The sequence below is a fragment of the Bubalus kerabau genome, chromosome 2, assembly GCF_029407905.1.
Source record: "Bubalus kerabau isolate K-KA32 ecotype Philippines breed swamp buffalo chromosome 2, PCC_UOA_SB_1v2, whole genome shotgun sequence".
NCBI classification, from domain to species: Eukaryota; Metazoa; Chordata; class Mammalia; order Artiodactyla; family Bovidae; genus Bubalus; species Bubalus kerabau.
Genome location: NC_073625.1, coordinates 117,144,642 through 117,171,711, shown reverse-complemented (window position 1 = coordinate 117,171,711; position 27,070 = coordinate 117,144,642). Strand labels below are relative to the sequence as shown.

The window sequence follows — 27,070 nt, the reverse complement described above, 5'->3', positions numbered from 1 at the left end:
TGGGAAATTGTTTTAAATCTTCCTGAGTGATTCGAATGTGTAGCCCCTGCTCTGGAAGAAGTTCAGGTGTGGGAGGCCACTGAGATGGGGACGGGCTCAAGGGGACTCTCTTCAGTTCCACCAGGAAGAATGAATCCCTGCAGGGAAGAGAGTGCTCCCTTAGGGAAATGCTCCCCCTCCCACCCCATCCTCAGGCTTTGTTCTTGGTGAGCCTAATTTAGATCAAAGTCTAGTCAAAAAGGATTTAATCACTATTTCTGTTTTGCCCTGTAGTCAGTTGTTTTGTTTTTATTGTTTGCTGCTGCCATTTGCTTCACTATCTTTCAGCCTATTTATTGTGTTTATTTTACTTCTCTTTTATCTTTTCACTGTTAGCAGTGAGTAGAGGTGAGGAGACCTGGCCCAGCAGAGAGGAACTGAGGGCCGCAGGAAGCTTCTAAGGACTTTGCTGGGGCTTCCTGCTCCTGCGGCAGGTGGCCTGGGGGAAGTCCTTGATCTTGAACCCAGATACTTAGGGTCTGCCAGTGGCTCTGCTTTCAAAGTAGACTCCCTGTGATTCTGTCCCTCCAGGCCAAGGAAGTCTGAGCCCAGGAGGCTTCCTCATAGCTGCTTAGGACCTGCCCACAGAGCCCCCAGAACTCAGAAAGAGTGGGAACCTGGGGTAGGAGCTTGGGGTTGTCAATAGAGACAGGGTCAACATTCAGAGGTGAAGTAGAGCTGACCAAAGGGACAAACCAGATTCATGTGTGCTATGGAGCAAAAAATGCAAGTTGCCAAACCACAGGTGGTATGCTATCTATGTGAAAACACGGCCACACACAGTATATTTTGTACAAGTGTGTACTCAGTTGTGCCTGACTCTTTGCAACCCGATGGACTGTAGCCTGCCAGCCTCCCCTGCTCATGAGATTCTCCAGGCAAGAATACTGGAGCAGGTTGCCCTTTCCTTCTTCAGGGGATCTTCACGACCCAGGGGTCAAACTTGGGTCTCCTCTGTCCTGCATTGAGGTGGATTCTTTACCACTGATGGAGAAGGCAATGGCAACACACTCCAGTATTCTTGCCTGGGAAATCCCATGGTCTGAGGAGCTTGGTGGGCTGCAGTCCATGGGGTCGCTAAGAGTCGGCACAACTGAGCGACTTCACTTTCACTTTTCACTTTCATGCACTGGAGAAGGAAATGGCAACCCACTCCAGTATTCTTGCCTGGAGAGTCCCAGGGATGGAGGAACCTGGTGGGCTGCTGTCTCTGGGTCGCACAGAGTTGGACACGACTGAAGTGACTTAGCAGCAGCAGCAGCTTTACCACTGAACCATCAGTCAGTTCAGTCACTCAGTTGTGTCCAACTCTTTGTGATCCCATGGACTGCAGCATGCCAGGCTTGTCTGTCCATCATCAACTTCTGGAGCTTGCTCAAACTGAGCCATCAGGGAAGCCCATACTTTGTATAGGTTTGTATGTAAAGGAATGGAAATGCCTGTTTTTTAAAGTTCTGGAGCATATTTATTAAACCCATAAACAGTAGTTCCCCTGGAGAGGTGAATAGGAGAACAGAGATTGAACGGGATGGACAAAGACACTTTATATTTATCAGTAAGCTTCTACTTTTTAAAAGAAAACTCGTTTATGTATGTAATTAAACCTAGTTTTTAAAAAATGTAAGTTTCTTTGTGTAAAGACAAAGTGCTGCTTGGAAAGACTGAAGACAGAAGGAGAAGAGGGCGGCAGAGGATGAGATGGTTGGATGGCATCACTGACTCAATGGACATGACCTTGGGCAAACTCTGGGAGATGGTTAGGGACAGGGAGGCCTGGCATGCCTGTAGTCCATGGGGTTGCAAAGAGTTGCACATGACTGAGCAACTGAACAAAAACAGCAAAAAGACAAAGTGTAGGGTCTGGAATTGGAGGGTGTGGGCTGACACCCTTCTCCACCGCTTGTTACTCTGTGCCTATGGGGCTGTTACTGAACCACCTGCCTCAGTTGCTGCAAAGGTGAAGTGGGCAGAATAAAAAAAGTGACTCAAGAAGGTTGTCTAAAGAACTCAGTGGACCAGTGGACAAAAAGATATATGTGTGCTAGTTATAATTAGCTTAAAAAACAACAACAGTTTAGAGTCTCTGTAAAGACAGGCTCAAAATGCATCCAAGTTCTGTCCCCAAGGACAGGGAAAAGAGAGTGATCAGAAGGAGTCACTCGATTTTCCTAAGAATAGGTCTTGTGAGACTAACATTACTTTTCCCCCTTCCCGTCTCTTCTCCTTTACTCCCAGAAGAAGCAAAGGAAAAGAAGCAAACATTTCTGATGGCTTTTCTATGTTCCAGGCTCTGTGCTGGGTGTAGTCAGACCTCATTTTACAGATGTGGACCCTGAACCATGTTTGACAATGTTGAGAATCTCGCCTCAGGGGGATGTCAAAGATTTGGATTCAGATCTAGATTCCCCCAGATCCTGAACAGCTAACAGCAGGAGCAATAGCAGCAAAAGTGGCAACAGCCACTGATACGCTCTGATGTCATTTAATTATCATAAAGAAAAGTTACAAGGGAAGAAAATGATATGTCAAAAAGGTGGAGTAAGCCAGCCCAGAATCATAGGTCTGTCTCATGCCAAAGTCCAAGCTCTTAACCAGGCAACTTTATGGCCTCCCTTCTGTACCTACCCTCTCCCTACCCAGAGGAGAGTCTGGCCTTTCCTCCAGAGAGATGCTATAAAAGTCTCTAAAAAGTGGAAAGGGAGAGGGCAGCCACATACACATTCTGCTGGCAACCACCACTCTAGACTGGGTTAGTGGATCAGGTTGACTGGTTGATGCGGGCGGGTGCATGGAATCCCCTGGCCACCTGGATTGCAGCAAGAACTTCTGATAGAGAAGATATCCAGACATGAGAGGACATGCAAGAAACATGGGAGGTGAAAACTGATACTGCTTGGTTAGTGGGTTGAATTGTGTCTCCTAAAAAGATATGTTGAAATCTTTACCCTGGTACCTGTGAACATGACCTTGTTTGGAGCTAGGATCCTTGCAGATGTCATCTAGTTAGATGAATTCATAGTGGACTTGGGTGAGCCTTAAATCCAATGACTGGATGTCCTTTTGAGAAGAGGGAAATTTGGACATAGAGATACAAAGAAGACACACGTAGAGGAAAGAAGGCCATGTGGAGATGGAGGCAGATGTGGAGTGATGCAGCCACAGTCAAGGAATGTCAGGAATTGCCAGTAGCCAACAGAAGTTAGGAAGAGGCAAGGAAGGGTTTTTCTGTGGAGTCTTTGGAGGGGATATGGCCCTACTGATACCTTGGCATTCTAGCCTCTAGAACTGCAAGAGAATGGATTTCTGGTGTCCGAGCCATTCAGCCTGTGGTCATGTGTTCTGGCAGCCTTGGGAAATTCAAACAACCTTGCTCCATAGCAGGTTGGGCAATCACAACATGCCATGTGGACTTGGGTAATGGGACACAGGGCTTTTTCCTTTACTCTATTTTCTTTTATTGTCCTCTTGGATGAAAAGAAAGAAAGTATCTGCCTATCAAATAGGTGGATTATGCAAAACCTGGAGAGGTGGTTAGTATTAAAGTGAGGATATCAATTCATAAACACCTCAGTGAACTGCAGTAATGAACCAGTCCTTAAAAAATATTTATTTATTTGGCTGCACAGGGTCTTAGTTGTGGCATATGGTACCTAATTCCCTGATTAGGGATTGAACCAGGCCCCCTGCATTGGGAACCTGGAGTCTTAGCCATTGGACCACCAGGGAAGTTCCTGGACCAAATTGTAAAAGTTGAAATTTAACAAGGAAAAAGTCCTTTATTTAGGTTCAAAGAACTAACTGTGTTAATGTAAACTGAGGAACTTCTGGCTTAATGACAGCTCATGTAATAAAAAGGTGTTGGCTACAACTGAGCGTGAGCCAACAATGTGTAGCATAGTGGTCATTAAAGAAGTTAATGCATCTTTAAGGTGCCAAGGAAAAATGAGATGAGCATGTGTGGGCCTCTGGACTGGTTAGACTACACCTAGAACTTCATTCAGCTCTCGGTACCATGTTTCAGCATTTTGACACTTCTCAGCACCCAGAGAAGGAGAGCCAGGAAACTGAGGGGACCAGAGACTGTCATGCAAGGATAACCAGGGGATCTAGGCTTGCTTTCTCTGGAGATGAGAAGATGTAGGGACGTGGGACTTGTCTTTAAATGCTAATTGCTCTTGTGAAACAGGAAATAGGTCAATTGGGTAGTGTTCTAGGAGAAGCTTCCTAAGCAGTGGCTTATGCAGTGAAAAGAAGCTATCCCAGTTTTCAGGCACAGGCACAACTGTTGGTTTTGCAGCATTTGTCCTCTCTTTTTCCAGTAACAGCACCCAGATTTCCTTTGTGAGACCATTCTACCCCTATTTGTCCATGGTTCCCCGGTGGACATATGACTCAGGCTTAGCCAATCTGAGTGCTCAATCCGTTGGCCACACCAGCCTGCTTAGGGATGGTCATGTGACCCAAGCCGCATCACTGAGTGTCTATCCCAGGCATATTGGTGCAACGACTGGGGAGAGAGCCTCTCGTTTCATTAGGATAATGAAGCTGGTAGGATAGAAACCTGGAGGAACTGGAGGCCAGCTTGCCAAGGTGGGAAAGGAGCCTGCCTGATCATGAAGTCAATACAGGAAACAAAGCCAAGAAATGGAGACAGAAAGATTGCCGCTGGTACCGTGTGCATGCCTGGATCCACGTTTGTGAGGCCTGAAGCTTGTTTGTGACATGACACAGTACAATCCCCTTTATGCTTTCATCAGTTTGAGTTGAGGTTTGGTAATTTGCAACCAAGTGTCCTAACATATCACGAGTGAGCTGCAAGAATAGCAAGCTGTCTGATATCGTACAGAAGGAATTGTAATGGTAGACATTTATTGAGGATCGTCCACGTGTAGAAATTGTGGTTGATTTTTATTTAAAGTTTAACTTTTAATAGAGTTATATTAATACTTGCACATAGTTTAGCAGTTTTAAATAGCTCTGTGAGACTTTTGAAAAGCTATTGTCTCTGGCAGCTCAGACCCAGTTTCCGACTCTTCAGAGGCAATCACTTTCAACTTTTCAGCTAATTCTTTAACTATTGACTTTTCACGATGAAAGATGAGATTTAGCTTATTTTTGTTCTCTCTACCCCCACCACGCAGCACACTTCCCGTTTCTCCTTCCTTCCTTTCCATTTAGGTCTGTTGTCATGTTTTGATCAGTATTCACTGTTTATATTTTGACTTTGTAAACGCTCTTCACAGCCTATTAGTATACTATGATTACTTTTTCTTGCACGCTGTTTTGTTTTTGCTAGAGTTAACAGTTGTCTTACATTTTTCGTTTGCTTAGTTGTCTGTATACTTGTTACTGATTCAACCCCAAACACCCATATGTGCAAATCTCTAGTCAATATGTTCAGAATGCTAGGTAGTCAATCAGTGGCATATTCCTTGGTCGCCTTTATGCTGGGCTCCAGTCTGGACCGGTTGCCCTCTTTGGCCACAGCCTCAGTTTACTCTCTCTTTTTGGCAGAGCACACCCTCAAGTAGTCTCCTGAGATATGGGGTTCATGGGAGTTAAAGATTTGGGATCTTCTTGGAAAATGTTTCATGCTCACATTTAATTGGTGTAGCTTAAGTATCATTTCCCTCAGAATTTTTTTAAGTCTAATTTGTCTTCTAATCTTACTATAATTACTCCAGCTCTCTATTAGTTACTATTTATATGGTATATCTTGTCCATGCTTTTACTTTCAATAAAAAGTCTTTTTTTTTTTTTTTTTTTCATTTAAATGCTTTTATTTATTTGGTTCTGCTGGATCTTGGCTGCAGCACGAGGATCTTTAGTTGCGGCATTCCAACTCTTAGATGCGGCTTCCCTGGTGACTCAGATGGTAAAAGCATCTGTCTGCAATGCGGGAGACCTGGTTCAATCCCTGGGTCGGGAAGATCCCTTGGAGAAGGAAATGGCAGCCCACTCCAGTATTCTCGCCTGGAGAATCCCATGGACGGAGGAGCCTGGTAGCCTACAGTCCATGGGGTCGCAAAGAGTCAGACATGACTGAGCAACTTCCCTTTCACTTTCAACTCAGATGCAGCATGTGGGACCAGTTCCCTGACCAGGAATCAAACTTGGGCCCCTGCATTGGGAGCATGTGTGTGTACTAAGTTGCTTCAGTCGTGTTTGACTCTTTGCAACCCTATGGACTATAGCCCACCAGGCTTCTCTGTCCATGGGATTCTTCAGGCAAGAATACTGGACTGAGTTGCTGTGCCGTCCAGGGGATCTTCCCGATCCAGGGATCAAACCTACATCTCTTATGTCTCCTGCACTGGCAGGGGGATTCTTTATCACTAGTACCACCTGGGAAGCCCCTGCATTGGGAGCATAGAGTCTTAGCCACTGGACCACCAGGGAAATCCCCTCCCCAGAATTTTGAGATCTTGTTCTCTTGTGTTCTGGCTTTCCAGAGTTAACTATTGAGAAGGTGATGATCCAGAAGCTGATTCTGGATCCTTTGTATGAAACCCATTGGGTTGGTTTGGTTTTGCTTCCTCAAAGCTTGTAGGATCTTCTCATTGTCTCCAGTGAGCTGCCCCAGCAGATCTGAAGATAAATGAGTTCCCAAGGAGCTCCAAGGCCAATGGAAAACACAGGTGCATTGGTTATCTATTACTGTGTAACAAATTGCCCCCAAAGTTAGAGGCTTAAAACCATAAATATTTGTTATCTCATGGTTTCAGTGGATCAGGAATCTGGGCCCAGCTTAGCCGGGTGTCTCTAACTCAGAATCTCCATTCCAGAACCAACCAAGCGGGGATTCCCTGGCAGTCCAGTAGTTCAGACTCTGCACTTTCACTGCAGTGGGCTTGGGTTCAATTTCTGGTCGAGAACCTAGGATCCCGAATGCCATGTGGTGCAGCCAGATTAAAAATGAAAACAGTCAAGTGACAACTAGGGTGGCTGTCATCTCAGAGGCCTGACTAAGGGGGGAATCTGCTTCCAGCCCATTCATGTGGCAGTAGCCCCACCTCAAGTCATTACTGACAGTTTTCCAGAGACATCCATTCCTTGTCACATACGCCTGTCCATAGGACCACTCCATTCTGGGAAAGACCGAGGGCAGGAGGAGAAGTGGGTGACAGAGGATGAGATGGTTGGATGGCATCACAGACTCAGTGGACATGTTTGAGCCAACTCCAGGAGATGGTGAAGGACAGGGAAGCCTGGTGTGCTGCAGTCCATGGGGTTGCAAAGAGTTGGACACAACTGAGCGACTGAAAAACAACAACAGGACCATTCCAGAATGGAAGTGAGCTTCCTCCAGGGCGAGGGCTTTGACAGAAAGAGAGAGAGAGAGAGAAAGAGCGAAAGATAATCTGTGGCCCAAATCAAACATTCTTTTCATATCCAATTTCTGAAGTTACCCTTCTGAGACTGACTTTTGCCGTATTCTTATCATTAGAGGGGAGCCCGTGAGCCCAGTCCACACTCAAGGAGAGAGTGTTGCATAAGGAGAAATGCCAAGCGGCAGAGGTCACTGAGAGCCAGCCTGTGAGCAGCCACCTTCCACCCAGGCAAATGGGAGTTTAGAGCACGTGTGACAAGTGCCTAGAGAGGTGAGTGCTGGAGGAGATCAAGGAGGGCTTCCCAGAGAAAGAAGCTGTTGGTTGAAATGTGACAGATGAATAGGAGATATCCTTGGTAGACCAGGGGGCAGAAGGGCATCGCAGGCAAAGAAAAAAACATGTGCAAAAATCAGACGTGTGAAAAGGCTTGATGGGTTCTGGGAGCAACACGGCAAAGCTTGGAGCAGAGAGCTGAGATGCAAGGCTTTCCCAAGGAGTCCGTGCTTTATCTTAGAGGTCGGGGGAAACCATGAGTAGCTTTCCAGGGTGTGAGAGGAGCAGGTTTGTGTTTTAGGACACTCTCTAGGTGCTGACTGAGTGGGAGGGCTGGAGGAACAGAGGTGGGAGGCAGGGCACCAGTGAGGAGGCTGTGGCAGGTATCCAGGTGAGTGTGGGGACGATGATCTGGGGTGAGGTAAACGTGACCAATGGGACTTCTACAATGTCAGTGAAAAGGGATTCAGGCTGTCTGTGAGCCAGATGAATGGAGAGGGTGGAAAGAGGAGGAAGCAGGTGTGGATGGAGGGAAGTATTGCCCAGTCTGAAGCCAGTTGACTGGGAGGCAGACAGTGAGCAGCCAGGGTCTTTGCTCCTGCATTGTAGGAAAGTTGGCAGGGTGGGGTGATAGCCTTGGGAGGCTGGGAAGAAAGGTCAGGATGGAGATGTCAGTGCCACTTGGGGTCCCTGGTTTGGCTCTAGGAGGTCCACCTTAAGTCCTGCTGATGCCTCCTTCTCCACACCTTTTGGAAGGCTGCCCATCCATGGCTTGGCACTCCAACCTGCCCAGCAGCCTTCAGAGCTAGATCTACCTTTGCCCTTCTGAAGTTCATGGAAGACCTTGAGGCTTTGAACTAACAGCCTTATCACCTCCACTTTCCCTACATGACTGTGGGCAAGTGAGTCATGTTTCAGTCTTCTGTCTATAAAATGCGGGGGTTGGACCAAGCTGGTCCCCATCATTCCTGCCCGCACTGACTTGCTGGGCCCCCTCCCTCACCCACCTCTCTGGGCTCCGTGGGCTCCAGGTTTGTTCTGCAATATGCATTCCGCCACCCTCATGGCTGCCTCCTTCCCTCCTTCCTTCTGCTCGGGCCTGCCCTGAGGAGCCCAGAGAGGCTGCAATGAACTCCGTTTCTCTTCCTTCTGCAAACATTTTCTGAGGTTTGGTGTTGGAGCACTTGCATGCTAAGACCAGGATGTTCTGCCTAGAATCTGCCCAGTACACACTGAACCATCAGCCTGGCAGAGTCATCCAGAAGTCATATAGTCCATGCCCTGCTCCAGGCTAAAGTACTTTATTTACTAAAGATAATATTTAAATAGGTACAAAAGAAAAACCCATACTTTCATGGTAACACATTCATATTTTACAGATCTTCAGTGATGAGGTTTTTGATGGAGATAGCTGAAATTCTTCAGGGAGCCGTAATAGTAGTAGTGTGGTCACTCAGTCGTGTTCAACTCTTTGCGACCCCAGGGACTGTAGCCCGCCAGGCTCCTCTGTCCATGGCATTCTCCAGGCAAGAATACTACAGTGGGTAGCCATTCCCTTCTCCAGGGGATCTTCCCAACCCAGGGACTGAACCTGAGTCTCCCGGATTGCAGGCAAATTCTTTACCCTCTGAGCCACCAGGGAAGCCCTAGAAAAGAATAGAACTGCCCTCTAAGGGCTCCTGGAGAGAAGACTCAGACTGGGTCCTGCCCCACTCACTGTCCCCTCTCCAGAGGGAGGCCTTCCTACCAGGGCTCCTGGTAGGCAGGGGGCCCCTCTTTTCCCTCCTTCACTCTCTGATTAGGCCCAGCCCGCACCTGCCTTGGCCCAGAGCTGCTGTTGCCTTTGGCACCCAGAGGGCCTGAGGATCTTATGTAACTGCTCTTGGCCAGACATTCTGGTTCGGCAGGTACAGCCTGCAAGTTAAAAATTGTTCTAAAAATGCAATGCAGCTGCCTAAACACACAGCCCTGGAGGAGGAGGCTGGCGGGCAGAGGCCCCAGTCTGCAGAAGGATGTATTTTCCATGGGGACTTTGGGCCCAGTGCTCTGACACCAAGAGAAGCATCAAACTTGGGGACCAGTGGTGCATGCCTGCTCCCCAGAGATAGATTTTGTGGCTTGACACCCTCTGAGCGGTTCTCTTTCTCTTGGCCATGCCATGCGGCATGTGGGATCCTAGTACCCGACTGAGATGGAACCCGTGCCCCCTGCAGTGGAAGTGCAGAGTCTTAACCACTGGGCTGCCAAGGAAGTTCCTGAGTTTTCTTTAGAGCCTACAATGTCACCCTCTGCCTCTTCCTGTGAGAAGCTGCTCTGGTCCCACCTCCTCAATAATCCCTTCCAGTCTCTGCCTGTGTGGGCTTCGGGGTCTTGCTTTTTGTTTTTTTCTGATGTCTTTTTCCCTTTTCTTGCTTTTCAGCACCTCCAGCCTCCCTCTGCTTCTTTTCTGGTCCCTTTTCTTCTTCCTTTTTCTTTTTCTCTCTCCTCCACTCCCCTAAACCCACTATGTAATGAATCACTATGTAAGGGAATCCCTTTCCCCGCTCCTCAAACTGTGTGCCCTTCCTAAGTCCCTGGAGATTGTCCTGGTAGAGGGAGGCAGCCTCTGGCCCCTCCAGCTGTGACACTGGGCAGCTCCCTTCTCCTCTCTGGGCCTCTGGGAAGTGGGGACGATAATATACCCCTTATTCACTGTTTCTCAAAGTGGTTGTGAAAATCAAAAGAGGTGACCTTGACTTCTGTACCCATATACAAGGGCTTACATTTCCTTCCCTTCAGTTCATTTGTCACAAATTTATTTAGCACCTTTGAATTGCCAGGCATTGTGGTAAGTTCTGGAATATGTAAGGAAAGACACTGATGGAGCGGGCCCTGAACCTGCTCATTAGAATCACATGCAGAGCTGCAGAAAAGATGAACTCCCCACCTCCACCCTGACCTACAGGTCAGGGTCTGCCAAGATGGGGCCCAAGGAGGCAGGGGTAGAGTCTTTGTTTTTACAACTTCTTACGTGAGCCCAACCCTCAGGCCTGGAAACCAGTGCGCTGGTGAGGGGAGGACCTGAGGGTGGGGTGGGCTGGGAGGAGGGAGGACAAAGCCAGAACCCAGGTTGGGAAGACTTAGATGGGCCAGAGTGAGGATGGTGAAGGAAGAATGTAGAAGAAACAGGTGACAGACCACCAAGAGGGCGTTTTCTCCTGCCTCATGACTAGGTTTACCCATGTACATCTGTTGCCAGACTGGCCAGCAATTAAATGCCTGTGATGGATTCTTTCAAAAAGTAATGAAAAGAGTGTTGGTTGCTTTGTCGTGTTTGACTCTTTGTGGCCCCATGAACTGTAGCCCACCAGGCTCCTCTGTCCATGGGATCTTCCAGGCAGGAATACTAGAGTGGATTGCCATTCCCTTCTCCAGTGGATCTTCATGACCCAGGGACTGAACCCGGGTCTCCTGCATTGCAGGCAGATTCTTTACTGCCTGAGCCACAAGGGAGATACAGTAGTTCTAATAAGTTCTTCATGATGGGTGGCTTTCTCTCCTTTGAATATTTTATAGGATAGTTTGCTCACAGATCTGCCTTCCCCTCTTTGTTTTGTCTAGAGGATCATTCTAAAAGTAGGGGCACATTTTCTACTTTTTTCTTCTTGTGTGCTTATAAATAAAAAAATAAGATTTGTTTCTTTAAATATTGGCAATATTTATTCTGATGTTCATGAAGATGTTACTAGATTTTGTTGCCTGGGAATTTAAACTTCTGCCCATTAAGAAATGAACAGTTAAAAAAAAAAAGTTTAATGTCTCCAACCTCGATGATTTCATATACTTAAAAAAAAAAACTTTAGAAGGATCTTCTAGGAACCATAATCTGATGTTCAGCAATTCCTTCATTCTACTACAGTTGCTTTTTTTTCCCTGTTAAATTTAAAGTTAAAATGAAAATCTATAATTTTTAAATGTTAACAATGACTTTGTTTTCAATCGATGATTATCTGAGTAGCCAGGCATTGTTGATGGTAGGAGTAGTGAACAAAACAGATGAAAATTGTGGGACAGTTGCGGTCCAGTTGGGGAAGGATAATAAGCCAAATTAACCAGATGAAATAAGAGCAAGGTTAGTATGGTAGATAATAATGCAAAGAAGAAAAAAATAAAAATCAGGGATGAGAAATACGAAATGAGAATCAAGGAGATGAGTTTGAGTTTTAGTTAAGACACCCTGGAAGACCTCCTGAAAAGATAGTGTTTGAAACTTTTCATTGCAGAGCTTTTCAAATGTATGCAAAATTAGAATGATAAAATGAATACCTACCAACCTATACAGCTTATTGAAAAGCAGAGACATTACTTTGCCAACAAAGGTCCATCTAGTCAAGGCTATGGTTTTTCCAGTAGTCATGTGAGAGCTGAACTATAAAGAAAGCTGAGCACTGAAGAATTGATGCTTTTGAACTGTGGTGTTGGAGAAGACTGTTGAGAGTCCCTTGGACTGCAAGGAGATCCAACCAGTCCATCCTAAAGGAGATCAGTCCTGAATATTCATTGGAAAGACTGATGCTGAAGCTGAAACTCCAATACTTTGGCCACCTGATGTGAAAAGCTGACTAATTGGAAAAGACCCTGATGCTGGGAAAGACTGAAGACGGGAGGAGAAGGGGACAACAGAGGATGAGATGGTTGGATGGCATCACCGACTCAATGGACATGAGTTTGAGTAAACTCCGGGAGTTGGCGATGGACAGGGAAGCCTGGTGTGCTGCAGTCCATGGGGTGGCAAAGAGTTGGACACAACTAAGCAACTGAACTGAACTGAATTGAACTGATACATCCATTACTCAATTTCAGCAAATATTCAATTTTGCTAATTTGGTTTTATCTAGTTTTCCCCAATTTTTGTTTATTTTTTTGCCCCCCCACCTTTTTTTTTGCCAGGGGGTTTTTAAAAGCAACTCTGAGATTTCACATTGGTTTTCTTGTTAATGCTCCAGTAAGCATCTTAGGGCTTCCCCACTGGCTCAACGGTAAAGAATGCCTGCAGTGCAGGAGCCGCATGTTCAATCCCTGGATCCAGAAGATCCCTTGGAGAAAGGCATGGCAACCCACTGCAGTATTCTTGCCTGGAGAATCCCATGGATAGAGGAACCTGGCAAACTACAGTCCACAGGGTCACAAAGAATCAGACACAACTGAAGTGACTTAGCACAGCACACGCACAAGCATCTTAACTATTAAGTTCATTCTAAAAATTACATATTTATCCTGCTTTTACACACCCCCCAAAATTAGAAATAATCCCCTAATGTCATCTAATATCTAGTCCATATTCTCACTTCCCAGTAGATTCAATAATATCTTTTTACACTTGGTTTTGAAAGAGGATAATAAAGGTTAATTCTAAGTGGTGACATATATTTTAATACTTTATTTTTCAAATTTTCAACTATGAGCATGTATTGCTTTTATAATTGTTTTAAAACATAATTTTGGGGAAAAAAAAAAGGAATAGATGACAAATGAGAAAAATCTTGCAGCAAATAAGACAAAAATTAGGTTCCTAAATAGCGTCAAGACTGATAATAAGCAAAGAACATGAACTAAATTTCTTACAAGAGGAACTTAATGGTAAATAAAACCATGCTGTACCAGATTTAATTAACCATATTCAGACACATTAACACCAACACCAAGCTCTCTGCAGAGTTGATGAGGACTGGCTCACAGGCTGCTGGAAAAGTGAATATTGTTACACCGGGGAAACAACATAGCCATAAGGGATTAGAAGGCTATAAACAAGAGAGGGATAAATTGGGAGACTGGGACTGACATATAGACACTACCATATATATTGAATAAATAGATAACTAGTAAGAACCTACTCTAGAGCACAGGGCACGCTACTCAATCCTCTGTAATGGCCTATATGGGAGAAGAATCTAAAAAAGAGGGGATATAACTGAGTCACTTGGCTCTATACCTAAAACTAACACAACATTGTGAATCAACTATACTGCAGAAAAATTTAAAACAAAACGAAAAGGCTGTAATTGAACATATATTTATCTTTAACTGCAAATGAAGCAAACTAAATATTCAGCAATAAGAAAATAAAACAAATTAATGACGGCTCATCAACTTGATGGATGCTTGATGGATGATCAGCCTGCCATTAAACATTTTGTGTGAAGAGTGTAGAATTATGAAGGAACAATTATGATGAAGTTTTAAGTGACATGCAAAATATAAAATAGATTACGTAAGTGCAATGATACCAAATATGTATGTATTTGGACAAACAAGAAAGACTAGACAGAAAGAAAATAACATTACTGGGTTAGAATGCTGAGATCCTAGGTGATTTATTTTTCCTTTAAAGTGTTTGTATTGTTTTTACAATAATTTTTTGTAAAATATAATTTTAATTTTATTTTTGGCTGTGCTTGGTCTTTGTTGCTGGTCAGGCTTTTTCTCAAGTTTCAGTGAGCAGGTGGTGGTGGTAGTTTAGTCGTTATGTTGTATCCAACTCTTGCCACCCCATGGAGTGTACTCCTCTGTCCTGCTTCTCCAAGCAAGAATACTGGAGCGGGTTGCCATTTCCTTCTCCAAATAACTCTTTTTAAAGAGAGGTCAAGACGTGGGTAAAAATGTGGGATGACGTGGAAAATATGCTCCCATGATATCTCTTCCTCTGTGGAAGTCTTGCCCTCACCGCTCACACCCTGGGAGAGTCCTAAAGGGAGCCAGTCAGGTAAACTCCATCTCAGCCTCCAGCCCACGTTGGCACCCAGGGCACTATAGGGCCAGCCAGGCTGCTACTCCCAAGTGCTGAGCCCACCTGCCTGCCAAACTCTTGATACTCTTTATCTCAGTTTACTACTCACAACTGCTCTATGAGGTAGGTGCTGCTATCTCCATTTTCTAGATTTAAGCCTAGACCTATAGAGCGTTTGATGACTTGCCCGAGGTCACAGGGTATGGAGCAGAGCCAAATTCAAGCTGCTGCTGTTAGCTTCCGTGCTGCTCTGCTGTGCTCAGTTCTTTGGGCGGCTCTGCCGCATGGCTTGTTGTGCAGTGGAGTGAGCTCCTCAGCCTCTCTGATCTTTCACTTGTGGGTAATGAGACCCACCTCAGGGAGGGCTCCACCTCCCTGGATCTGGGCTCAGAGGTCCGCATGCATCTGAAAAGTGTATGTGGACTCCAGGGTGGTAGGACCATCACCTCCACTAACTTGCCTGCACATTCATTCATTCATTCCATGCATGGCTACCAAGCGCTCTCCCTGAACCAGATGCTGTGCTAGTTCTGGAACAGAACTTGGTCCCTATCTAATAGAGAAAGCAGGATACATCAACAGAGAAGTATAATGAAATACTCTCTCCATTCAAATACCACCTGCTCAGAGAAGATATACCAGACCATGTGATTAAAAGGGTCTTTCTGTGGCCATTCATTCTCTCATCATTCTGGTGTTTCTTCATATAATTTACCACTGTCTGAAATTCTCTGTTTATAACTTCCATGAGGTCAGGTACCTCCCTTGTCCACCTCTGTATTTACCAGGCCAGAGAGAGGTGATTGAGGCTATGCAATGACAATCAGAGGTTCTGAGCCAGAGGTGCCCCAGAGCTCATCTGAGTCAATACTTAACATCTCCAGTTTTTGCACTTTGCAGGGGAAAAAAAAGACTCAGGGCTTTAGATTTCACGTGTTTTAAAGAGATGTTTTAAAAGATTTCATTTCCTTCAAACTAGCAGTGTATTTCCTATAATTTGGCTTAATCAAATAATGACAAGATGAAGGCAAAGATGAGTTCAAAGATACTCATCACCACATTGTTTATAATGGCAAAAAGTTGGAAAAGCATTGTCCAACTGGAGAGGAATGTCCAACTGTATTGGGAATGACCCAATAGTGATTGGGTCATGTGATGGAATAGTACATACTCATTAAAACATTTGTGTAGACCTGCATATATACAGTGCTGCAGAGTATTCAAGATGTATATGTCATGAAGAACCATGTTCCCAAACGGTATGTTTGATATTTTATTTTAACTGGTGGCTCAGACATTAAAGAATCTGCCTGCAGGAGATCTGGGTTTGATCCATGGGTCAAATAGATCCCCTGGAGAAGGGAATAGCTACCCACTCCAGTATTCTTGCCTGGAGAATTCTATGGACAGAGAACCTGGTGGGCTCCATGAGGTTGCAAAGAGTTGACACGACTGACGACTAACAGTTTCACTTCTTTTCATGAGACAAACATAGGGGTTGGTTTGTCTGGTTATTTCTGGTTGGTGGGCCTGCAAGTGGTTTTAGTACATTTTTGCTTATTTTTTCTTAGAATTTCTGCAATAAATATAAATACTCGGATAATAAAAATGAAAAGAAAATAAAGCTAAATCCCCTCTAGGCTATACTCTGGAGGTAGGGATCAGGAAATATGACCTGACAGTTATGAGTTGAATGAAGGGAAAAGCACATGTAATCCTAGGGTGCAGTATCCCCAGGGGAGGAACTTCAGTCCTCATCCAGCTTCAGAGGAAAGAAAATCCTTGCTGAACATGGAAGGTATTGAAACCTAATCAACTAACTCTAATCAGCTTACTGTTAGTTCACTACACGCAATGCTTAGGCTGCCAGGTGCAGGGACTATGTGGCTAGGATGCAAAATTGATTTCAGGACCACAGGGTCTGGGTCTAGTGTGGAGCAGAGGTCACCGGCTCCATCTCAGGGCCCCAAGCAAGTGCCAGTCCTTCTAGGCACTGGGTATCTGACCCTCACACCAACGGAGAGGTGGCAGAGCCTCCTCCCTGGGGACCCCTTTTCTGTCAATCCCACTCAGGGAATTCTTCCATGCACCAAATTGAGTTTTCTGCCATTGTGATTACAAATACAATATTTTCATTGTTTTATTCTCATTGTAGAATCCTTAAAAGATATCAAACTGCTTTTACTTGGAATACATGTGAATTATCAGGAAAAAAGATATCACTGATAAACCTATGCCCTGAAATATAACCACTTGTTTGGTTTTGTTTTTTAGTAGATTTCTTTTTCCACTTCAGTCCGTAGAGATAGGCATAATTGGCATCACCCCGTGTTCCCTTTTGGGGTCACAAGCATGCAATCTCCCCAGGTTCCTGGGAGAGGGCCTCGGAGCCTCACCATCAGGCTCAGCTCCCTGGAAGGGCTTGGCCGGAGCTGGTGGGCCGCTGACTGGAGACGCAGGTGACTCTTCCGCTCAGTGTGTGCTGTCCCGAAACCCTGCAAGGAAGGAGACTTCATTGGCTGTAAACCAAATTCTCATGGGGAAGGACACTTGGAGGGGAAGGACAACCAGTTGGAATTAAGACTATGAAAGGCCCTATTACAGTGTGTTTTTGTTTATTAACAAAATAAAGACAGCACCCTACACAAAGGAACGCCAATAACACGACCATGTCCTTTGTTTCACAGGACAGGCATCACATCCTCTCCATTGTCCAGTTCTGGCTCTACACAGATTTAAGGTCTCCCTCACAGGCCCAACAAGGCCACTTGCTTTTGCTTGCTTTTGCTGTTGGTAGCTCTCACAGAGAAAGCTCAAGGTTCCGACTGGCTTCCAGAACTTAACCATTGCTGAGTCTCTGACTTGGGAGAAGGCTGTCCCCACCTCCTGGCTTGGATGTTGGCCATTCGTGTGACTCAGTCAGCTTGTGGGACCCTGAAGAGGCCCCATGTCCGTCCTCCCCATCCAGTCTTCCTGAGATAGCCCAGTGCTTCCAGGGGCCCCACCAGCCTAGTCTACACAGGCCCAAGAACCCACCCCTCACCCCACTGAGCTAGCTCGAGGCCAGGGCCCACCTGCCTCAGTTTCCCACATTTCTCCCAAGGTTCCGTTATGCAAAGATGAACCTCTGCTCCAACCTCTGGTTTGCCAGAAAGAAATGGAATGAATTAAACGATACCCTGGAAGTCCGTGAGTCAGCTGAGACACGAAAGTGAAAGTGTTAGTCATTCATTCGTGTCTGACTCTGTGCGACCCCATGGACTGTAGCCTCCGAGGCTTCTCTGTCCCTGGGATTCTCCAGGCAAGAATACTGGAGCAGGTAGCCATTCCCTTCTCCAGGGCATCTTCCCGACCCAGGGATCAAACCTGGGTCTTCTGCATTGCAGGCGGATTCTTTACTATCTGAGCCACCAGGGAAGCCCAACTGAGATGTGGAAAAAGTGTATATTGTGCATATACTGGTGGATGTTGATCCAGGTTCTACCTCTGCCACTTCCCAGTGAAGTGATAGGTTTTGACACCTCTCTTTGGTAGGCAGAATAATGGTCCCTGAGGCTACCTGGAGTGCAGAGCTGTGAAGGTGTTATATAACATGGCCATGGCAAAGGTGAATTGGCAGACAGGATTAAGTTTAAAGACCTGGGGTGGGGAGATTGTCCTGGATTGTCCCCACAAGCCCAGTCTAATCCCATGGGTCCACAACAGCAGAGAGCTTTCTCTGGCTGGAGACGAAAGAGAGATGAGAGAGATGAGGCACGAGGGAAGGTTTCAGAGACTCAAAGCATGGAAAGGACTCAACCACCATTGCTGGCTTTGAAGGTGGAAGAAGGGAACTACAAGCCAAGGAGTGCAGGCAGTCTTTAGAAGCTGAGAATGGCTCTCAGATGACAGCCAGATGGTACCTCATCCTACACTACCTGAAATTCAGTCTGTCAACAACCTGCATGAACTTGGACACAGGTTCATCTTCAAAATCTCCAGAAAGGAACACAGCCCTGCTGACACCTTGATTGTGATACAGTGAAACAAAGCAGAGAGCCAGCTGAGCCACACTATGCCTGGTTGTGCCCAGGCTTCTGACCTACAGAATGGTGAGATGATGCATTTGTGTGTTTTTAAGCTGCTAAAGGAAAGATATATCCATTTGAATGCAGAGTTCCAAAGAATAGCAAGGAGAGATAAGAAAGCTTTCCTCAGCAATCAGTGCAAAGAAATAGAGGAAAACAATAGAATGGGAAAGACTAGAGATCTCTTCAAGAAAATTAGAGATACCAAGGGAACATTTCATGCAAAGATGGGCTCAATAAAGGACACAAATGACATGGACCTAACGGAAGCAGAAGATATTAAGAAGGGGTGGCAAGAATACACACAAGAACTCTACAAAAAAGATCTTCACAACCCAGATAATCACGAAGGTGTGATCACTCCCACTCATCTAGAGCTGGACATCCTGGAATGTGAGGTCAGGTGGGCCTTAGGAAGCATCACTACGAACAAAGCTAGTGGAGGTGATGGGATTCCAGTTGAGCTATTACAAATCATAAAAGATGATGCTGTGAAAGTGCTGCACTCAATATGTCAGCAAATTTGGAAAACTCAGCAGTGGCCACAGGACTGGAAAAGGTCAGTTTTCATTCCGATCCCAAAGAAAGGCAATGTCAAAGAATGCTCAAACTACCGCACAATTGCATTCATCTCACAATGGCACCCCAGTCCAGTACTCTTGCCTGGAAAATCCCATGGACGGAGGAGCTGGTGGGGTGCAGTCCATGGGGTCACAAAGAGTCGGACATGACTGAGCGACTTCACTTTCACGCACTGGAGAAGGAAATGGCAACCCATTCCAGTATTCTTGCCTGGAGAATCCCAGGGACGGGAGCCTGGTGGGCTGCCATCTATGGGGTTGCACAGAGTCAGACACGACTGATGTGACTTAGCAGCAGCAGCAGCAGCACATGCTAGTAAAGTAATGCTCAAAATTCTCCAAGGCAGGCTTCAGCAATATGTGAACCATGAAATTCCAGATGTTCAAGCTGGTTTTAGAAAAGGCAGAGGAACCAGAGATCAAATTGTCAACATCCGCTGGATCATCGAAAAAGCAAGAGAGTTCCAGAAAAACATCTATTTCTGTTTTATTGACTATGCCAAAGCCTTTGACTGTGTGGATTACAATAGACTATGGAAAATTGTGAAAGATATGGGAATACCAGAGCACCTGACCCGCCTCTTGAGAAACCTGAATACAGGTCAGGAAGTAACAGTTAGAACTGGACATGGAACAACAGACTGGTTCCAAATAGGAAAAGGAGTACGTCAAGGCTGTATATTGTCACCCTGCTTATTTAACTTATATGCAGAGTACATCATGAGAAACGCTGGGCTGGAAGAAGCACAAGCTGGAATCAAGATTGCCAGGAGAAATATCAATAACCTCAGATATGCAGATGATACCACCTTTGTGGCAGAAAGTGAAGAAGAACTGAAGAGCCTCTTGATGAAAGTGAAAGAGGAGAGTAAAAAAGTTGGCTTAAAGCTCAACATTCAGAAAACAAAGATCATGGCATCTGGTCCCATGACTTCATGGGAAATAGATGGGGAAACAGTGGAAACAGTGTCAGACTTTATTTTTCTGGGCTCCAAAATCACTGCAGATGGTGATTGCAGCCATGAAATTAAAAGACACTTGCTCCTTGGAAGGAAAGTTATGACCAACCTAGATAGCATATTCAAAAGCAGAGACATTACTTTGCCAACAAAGGTCCATCTAGTCAAGGCTATGGTTTTTCCAGTGGTCATGTATGGATGTGAGAGTTGGACTATAAAGAAAGCTGAGCACTGAAGAGTTGATGCTTTTGAACTGTGGTGTTGGAGAAGACTCTTGAGAGTCCCTTGAACTGCAAGGAGATCCAACCAGTCCATCCTGAAGGAGATCAGTCCTGGTTGTTCATTGGAAGGACTGATGTTGAAGCTGAAACTCCAATACTTTGGCCACCTGATCCGGACAGCTGACTCACTTGAAAAGACCCTGATGCTGGGAAAGATTAGGGGCAGGAGGAGAAGGGGATGATAGAGGATGAGATGGTTGGATGGCATCACCGACACAATGGACATGGGTTTGGGTAAACTCCGGGAGTTGGTGATGGACAGGGAGGCCTGGTGTGCTGCAGTTCATGGGGTCACAAAGAATCAGACACGACTAAGCGACTGAACTGACAAGCTGCTAAATTTGTGTTTATTTGTCATAGCAAGAACAGAAAATGGGTATTCTCTTTGAGCCTTCATTTTCTGAGCTGTAAAATGGAGACAATGCTTCAGGGTATCCATCTTGCCGACTTACTTTAGCGACTAAATGAAGTAAGTAGATAGGTTCTGTGTAAACTGGAAAGGACTCTACAGCAGAAGACAGGAAGTTATTCTACAATTGAGTACTCCACCCTGTCGGAGTCACAAGCTCATCTCTCAGCCCAGAGAGGCAAAAAGAGGAAAACTCAGCCTGTTACTTCCTATAGATCAGAACTGTAGGTAAGTTCAAGACCAGTGGTGAGATGAGGTGATGAGATGATGTTAGTTGTTCAGTCATGTCTGACTCTTCATGACCCCATGGACTGTAGCCCACCAGGCTCCTCTGTCCATGGGATTCTCCAGGCAAGAATACCGAAGTGTGTTGCCATTTCCTTCTCCAGGGGATCTTCCCAACCCAGGGGTCAAACCCAGGTCTCCCACATTGCAGGCAGATTCTTTACCATCTGAGCCACCAGGGCCGTCCCAGACTAGTGGTGAAGGGCTCTGATTCCTGGAGGTCAGTCCGAGGTGTGTTTCCTCTTCTGGCTGCAGTTAGAGCTGCAGGGAAGGGAAGTGCTCTGGGTCAAGGGCCATGAGGAGCCAGCTGCCCTGCCATCTGTCTTGAAAAGCTGTGCTGCCGAGCGGCACACACAAGTTGAAGTGAGGCAAGGCGCGTTAGGTGAGGAGGTGGAACCATTATGCTGGCTACTTCTCTCAGTCCTTCCCTTCTCTTCCTGCTTCAGCTCAGCTGTGCCTGAGGCAGAGGCAAAGACGGTGATTCAGGGAAATGTGAGTCCCTCCCTGCCTCCCAGGGCTCTGGTCCTGCTCTCTCTGAAGGCAGGAGTCCCCTCTCACCCCTCAAGCATCTGAGAGCACCCCTGGAACCCCCCTTTTGCTCCCTTTCCTTGTCTCTCCACCTGCCCTGTCCCGGTTGAAGATGGAGGTGGCGGTAGGGTAGGGGTGACCCCTGAGCTGCTTGGAGCCTGAGGGGGCATTCCCCAAGCTGAGTGTAGAAAGGAGTGTTGTAGACTCTGTTGCCAGGCGAAGAGTAGCCTCAAGAGTGGAAACCCTGGGATTTCCCTGATGGTCCAGTGGTTGAGACTCTGAGGTCCCAATGCTGGGGGCCTGGGTTTAATCCCTGGTCAGCGAACTAGATCCTACATGCTGCCACTAAGACCTGATGAAGCCAAGTAAATAATTAAGAAAAAAAAAAAAGTGGGAACCCTATCCTTCCAAAGCAGGTAGGAGGCAGCGAACCCTCTTCCTGGCTCTTGTGGGAAGTTAAAGCTACCGTGGTTGAGAGAGACAAAGTGGTCAGGGACCCCACTGCCTGTTCCCACTGCTCCCCAATGGACAATTCTACCCTCTGGGAGGCACCTCATAACTGCCACCCACCCCCCCCACCCCCGCCCTGCAATACATGTATAGCAGCCAAGTTAGAGAAGTCCTTTGAGGCCTTCTAGCCCCAACTCCTTATCCTATGTTTAGAAATCTGAGACCCAGAGACAGGGATGCTTCCATTACACAGGCTGTTGCTATGAAGTCAGTGATGAGGCCTCAGACCTTATCCCTCAGGGTTCACACCCTGTGCATCCAACAGGCTGTACCAGAAAGCCAGGTCAAATCTCAAATGCCCCCACCTCCGCCCACTGCTGGCCTTCTTACCTTATATTAGCTGGCAGCTTTTATATTCAAGACAGAGGGCAGGCCATCCTGTTTACTATTAGCCAAAGGGGCTTATCACAGTGGTAACCACATTTTCCCAAGATTAAATAAAAACAGCCACACTTCCAGATATTCATTCATTTATTTATTATCTATACCACACCCACTTCTGAAACACATTTAAGATGGCTCAGAATAAAAGCCACATGTACTACAAAACTATTCAAAAGTGAATAAATGTTCAGTCAAACCTTTCAAGATTTTCAGGCTGAGACTGATTTTTTTTTAAGAACAAAAGAATTATTTGACCTCAGGTACTTGAGAGTCAGGTCTTGAGTGTGAACATTTTAAGATGTTTGGTTAATTTGAGTAGTTAAAATTGGAGCATCTAATAGCGTGTGGGGACGAGGGATAGGAAAGGATGGCTATCAGTAGGCCAAGAGGGAGTGTAGGAGTAAAAAGTCCATTTTTCTCCTACCCTCCTCCTTCCTTCTTGGATGCCGAGGTGTGATGAAGTGACACTTGGAGCTGCAGCCGCTATCTTGTGGCCATGAGGCAAAATACACCCAACAGGCTGAGGGTGACGGAAGGGAAGGGGCCTGGGTCCTCGATGACAGAGGTGAGCTGCTGAATCAACCCTGCAGAGCCTACCATCACTCGTCTGAGAGATAATGAAATGTTTCTATTGCTTATGTTGCTGTTAGTCAGGTATTCTGTGACTTGCAGCTGAATGTATTCAAACTGATAAAGTGCAAGCTCATTGTGATCAGCATGGGATACAGTAGAATAGGGGTTCCCTGTGGAACCATCTAATCCCTGAGGATCTAGGGTGAAGCTGATGTAATAATAATAGAAATAAAGTGCACAATAAATGTGATGGGCTTGAATCATCTCGAAACCACCCCCCCCCCCCACCCCCTTGTCCGTGGGAAAATTTGTCTTCCAGAAAACCAGTCCCTGGTGCCAAAAAGGCTGGGGACCCCTGCAGTAGAAGCACAAACAGTAGAATGTCTGGCTTGTTTTATCCAGATGGATCTTAAAAAGCTTCTCAGAAAGGACCCCTGAGGAAAGTCTTGAAGGATAAATAGGAGTTTGCCAGGCAAGTAGGGGAAAGATTGGTGAGCCAGGCAGTGGGATAGCACGTGAAAAGGCATGGAGGGAAGAAGGAGGATGCAGGGTAGCGAAGGCCTCTGGAGGAACCTAAGCAGAACACGAGGGACCTGGAGCCAGGATAAGTAGTTTGTTGCTGGTTGAGTGGGGAGTAGGGAGCCAGTGAGGGGATTTAAGCAAGAGGCTAGAAGTAGGAGCTGGAGGAAGTCAAGGAGATCACAAAATATCCAGGTGACTGGGCTCCATGAGGAAGGGTGAGTGTCGGGAACAGTCGAGACCACTGAGAGGGAGCCAGAATCACTGCCAAGACTTTTTTGTCAAAGAAATTCTCACCTTTGTCTCAGGACCTTCACTAGGGACTCTGTTTTGCAGGAACCAATCACCCTGAGGTTGGGGACAGACAGTCAATCACAGAAAAAATCAGCAGCTGCTAGCAAAAATCTGACAAAGATCAGGAACCTTCAAAGAGAATCTGCCACGTGCTAGCACTTCAGAGCATCTAGCCAGAACCTTCACGGCACAAATGAGGAGCCTGACCCCTGAGCAGGGTTGGCAGCTGAGCAGGCCACACAGCTAGCTGGAGACAGAGCAGGCCTGCTCCTTGGACTGGCTCTCACCCCTGCACCCCTCAGTTCCTCTTCTAACTGCCCATGGCCATGGATCAAAAGAGAACAAAGGAGAAAACCCTGGGCCCGACAGGATGACTCAACAAACAAGACAGATCAACAACGTTTGAAGCACATTAATAGGACCTGTCCCCCAGAGTGAGGAAGTCGAAGATACAGTTCCTTCAGCCCACTCTAATTACTTTTAATACCTTTTCAAAATTCCTAAGAAACTAAACTTTTATCCAAAAAATTACAAACAAGCTTTGAACTTGTTTGAAGATTAAAAAAAAAAAAAACACTGTTATGGCCCAAAGCTGCTGAGGGGAAGGCTTCCAGGTATCTTGAAACAAACTTTGGAGAGTTCATGACAGTTTGAAAGGTATCTTGTTAGCAGACAGCAGATGTGTCTGTCACCACCCAGCTGGGCAGCACACAGTAGCCTGGGTCTTTGAGACTGCATGTGACGTAGTCCCAATGTGTAGAACTACCCAGAGCGCCTGGGTTCACACCCCAGTTTCATTATTTACCAGCTGTAGGGAAGTCACCTAACCTCTCTTGTTTTGGGTTCCTCATCTATAACTAGTCACCAGCTGATAGTGCTGTTGTGAAGTTTTGTTGAGTTAGTATTAAGGGTGAAAAGTGGTGGTTGTACCCTGTTGGTGGTAGCTATCATTATGAGTTCCAAAGGCTGGGTTAAGAGAAAGAGCCCAGTTGCAGCCAGCCTGGCTGGGCCTGCTTAGTCACAGACTCGCCTGCAGGTAGAGGGGATAGGCTCCTGCTAGTAAGTGTGGTCCTTGGACCAGTGGTAACCCTCATCGGGGAGATGGTTAGGAAGGCTGAATCTGAGGCCCTACCCCAAACCTACTGAGGCAGAATCATTCTAACAAGATCCCCAGGAGAGTCAGGTCAGCACTGGGATCCGTCAGTGAAATGAGAACTAAAGACACCTCCAAGTGGAGGGGCCTCAGCCCCTTTGTAGCCTGGCACCCACTGGCCCTCCTGACTATTCCTTTCTGCAACACTTGATGTCACTTCCCTTTCCCTTTCTCTGGTTTGGGTCTAATAGGTGGGGGTGTAGGAGACCTTAGGAGACCCTGCCTTGAGTTACCTGGGGCAGGGAGCAGGCTATGCATCCTCCGTGGAGCCTCTAGCTTTCCCGAGGAGGATTGTATACAAATCCCTGCGGCATGCAGAGCTTGAGGCAGCTTTCCCAATAGTCATCCAAATGTCAGCGCACCCTACTATTGAGAGAGTCATGGGGCTGGCTGTGGGATGACTAATTGTGAGAACTTGGGGTCAACTGAAAACCTTCAGCAGAGCAGAGAAGACACCATCATCCATTAATTCTCTCCACTAACATTCTTTCTTTGGTTCTTTTCTTCATGGCCTCCGTGCTAAGGTTGCAATATGTGCCACCAAGATCTGCTCTAGGTCCAGAAACTGTGAAACTCTGTCTATGAACTATTCAAATATCCAAGTCAGTGGGGGAGATGATGACTATGTAAATGCATAAATAAAAGAAAATTAACCCAAGTTTGAGAGTCTTGCTGTGAGCCCTGTGGGCAGGGGTGGCAGTGTGGGAGTGGTAGGAGGCCCAGGACTTTGGAGAGTTTGTGGCTTCTAGAGAAGAAGAGTGGGCAGGGGCTTCTGTGGAGTGATGGGGTGGTTCTCACTCCCCGGTCCTGTCGAGCTCTCTTGTCTGGGATGCTTTGATTCCATTTTTGGAGCCAGTGTTTGTGTTATTGACTCTGTTACCAAAAATGGAGAAGGGGAAAGAAAAGTGATGGGTTAGATGTCCTGTTTCCTGTCTTCTGTTCCCCAAGATTCTTGAAATAGCATTACCATCTTCATCGTTGCCACTTGACATTTGTTTCTGCACTGTTACACTGATCTCATCAGAACTTTCTCAAGGGCAAGGCAAATCCAAGTGACCTCTGAAGAGGACTGGCTTTTGTCAGCTATAAACTACTTCCATATTTAATAATAGCTATTATTATTGGCTTCCCTGGTGGCTCAGTGGTAAAAAATCCTAGGATTCGACACCTAGGTTGTGAAGATCCCTGGAGAAGGAAATGGCAACCCACTCCAGTATTCTTGCCTGGAGAATCCAATGGACAAAGGAGCCTGGTGGGCTACAGTCCATGGGGTTACAAAGAGTTGGACACAACTGAGCAACTTTCACAATTTTTTATAGGTTGTATTTTTTCCTTTAAAAATATTTTTCATTGGATTATAGTTAATTTACAATGTTGTATTAGTTGCAGGTGTACAGTAAAGTGAATCACTCTTTTCTAGATTATTTTCTGATATAGATCATTACAGAGTATTGTGTAGAGCTCCCTCTGTAATACAGTAGGTCCTTATGAGTTATCCATTTATATATAGTAGAGTGTATGTGTCAGTCCCAGTCTCCTAATTTATCCCTCCCTACCCGTTTCTCCTTTAATAACCATAAGTTTGTTTTTGTAAATAAGTGTTTTGTAAATAAGTTCATCTGTACCATTTTTTTAGATTCAAATATAAGCAATATCATATATTTGTCTTTCTTTGTCTGACTTACTTCACTCAGTACGACAATCTCTAGATCCATCCATGTTGCTCCAAATGGCATTATTTCACTCTTTTTTGTGGCTAGGTAATATTCCATTTCTTCAATTTCAGTCTAAATTTGGCAATAAGGAGTTCATGATCTGAGCCACAGTCAGCTCCTGGTCTTGTTTTTGCTGACTGTATAGAGCTTCTCCATCTTTGGCTGCAAAGAATATAATCAATCTGATTTCAGTGTTGACCATCTGGTGATGTCCATGTATAGAGTCTTCTCTTGTGTTGTTGGAAGAGGGTGTTTGTTATGACCAGTGCATTTTCTTGGCAAAACTCTATTAGTCTTAACCCTGCTTCATTCCGTATTCCAAGGCCAAATTTGCCTGTTACTCCAGGTGTTTCTTGACTTCCTACTTTTGCATTCCAGTCCCCTATAATGAAAAGGACATCTT

General features: G+C 45.8%; 1 long non-coding RNA gene across 1 annotated transcript in view; it reads left to right on the top strand.

The window, feature by feature from the left end:
• The window catches only part of LOC129643663 (uncharacterized), a 39,553-nt gene extending 15,262 nt beyond the window's left edge, over positions 1-24,291 (top strand). Inside the window, exons 2-3 of the long non-coding RNA XR_008710420.1 lie at positions 7,487-7,640; positions 23,842-24,291. This is a non-coding gene — a long non-coding RNA (uncharacterized LOC129643663). The remainder of the gene's footprint in view (positions 1-7,486; positions 7,641-23,841) is intronic.
• The last annotated feature ends 2,779 nt before the right edge of the window (positions 24,292-27,070 follow it).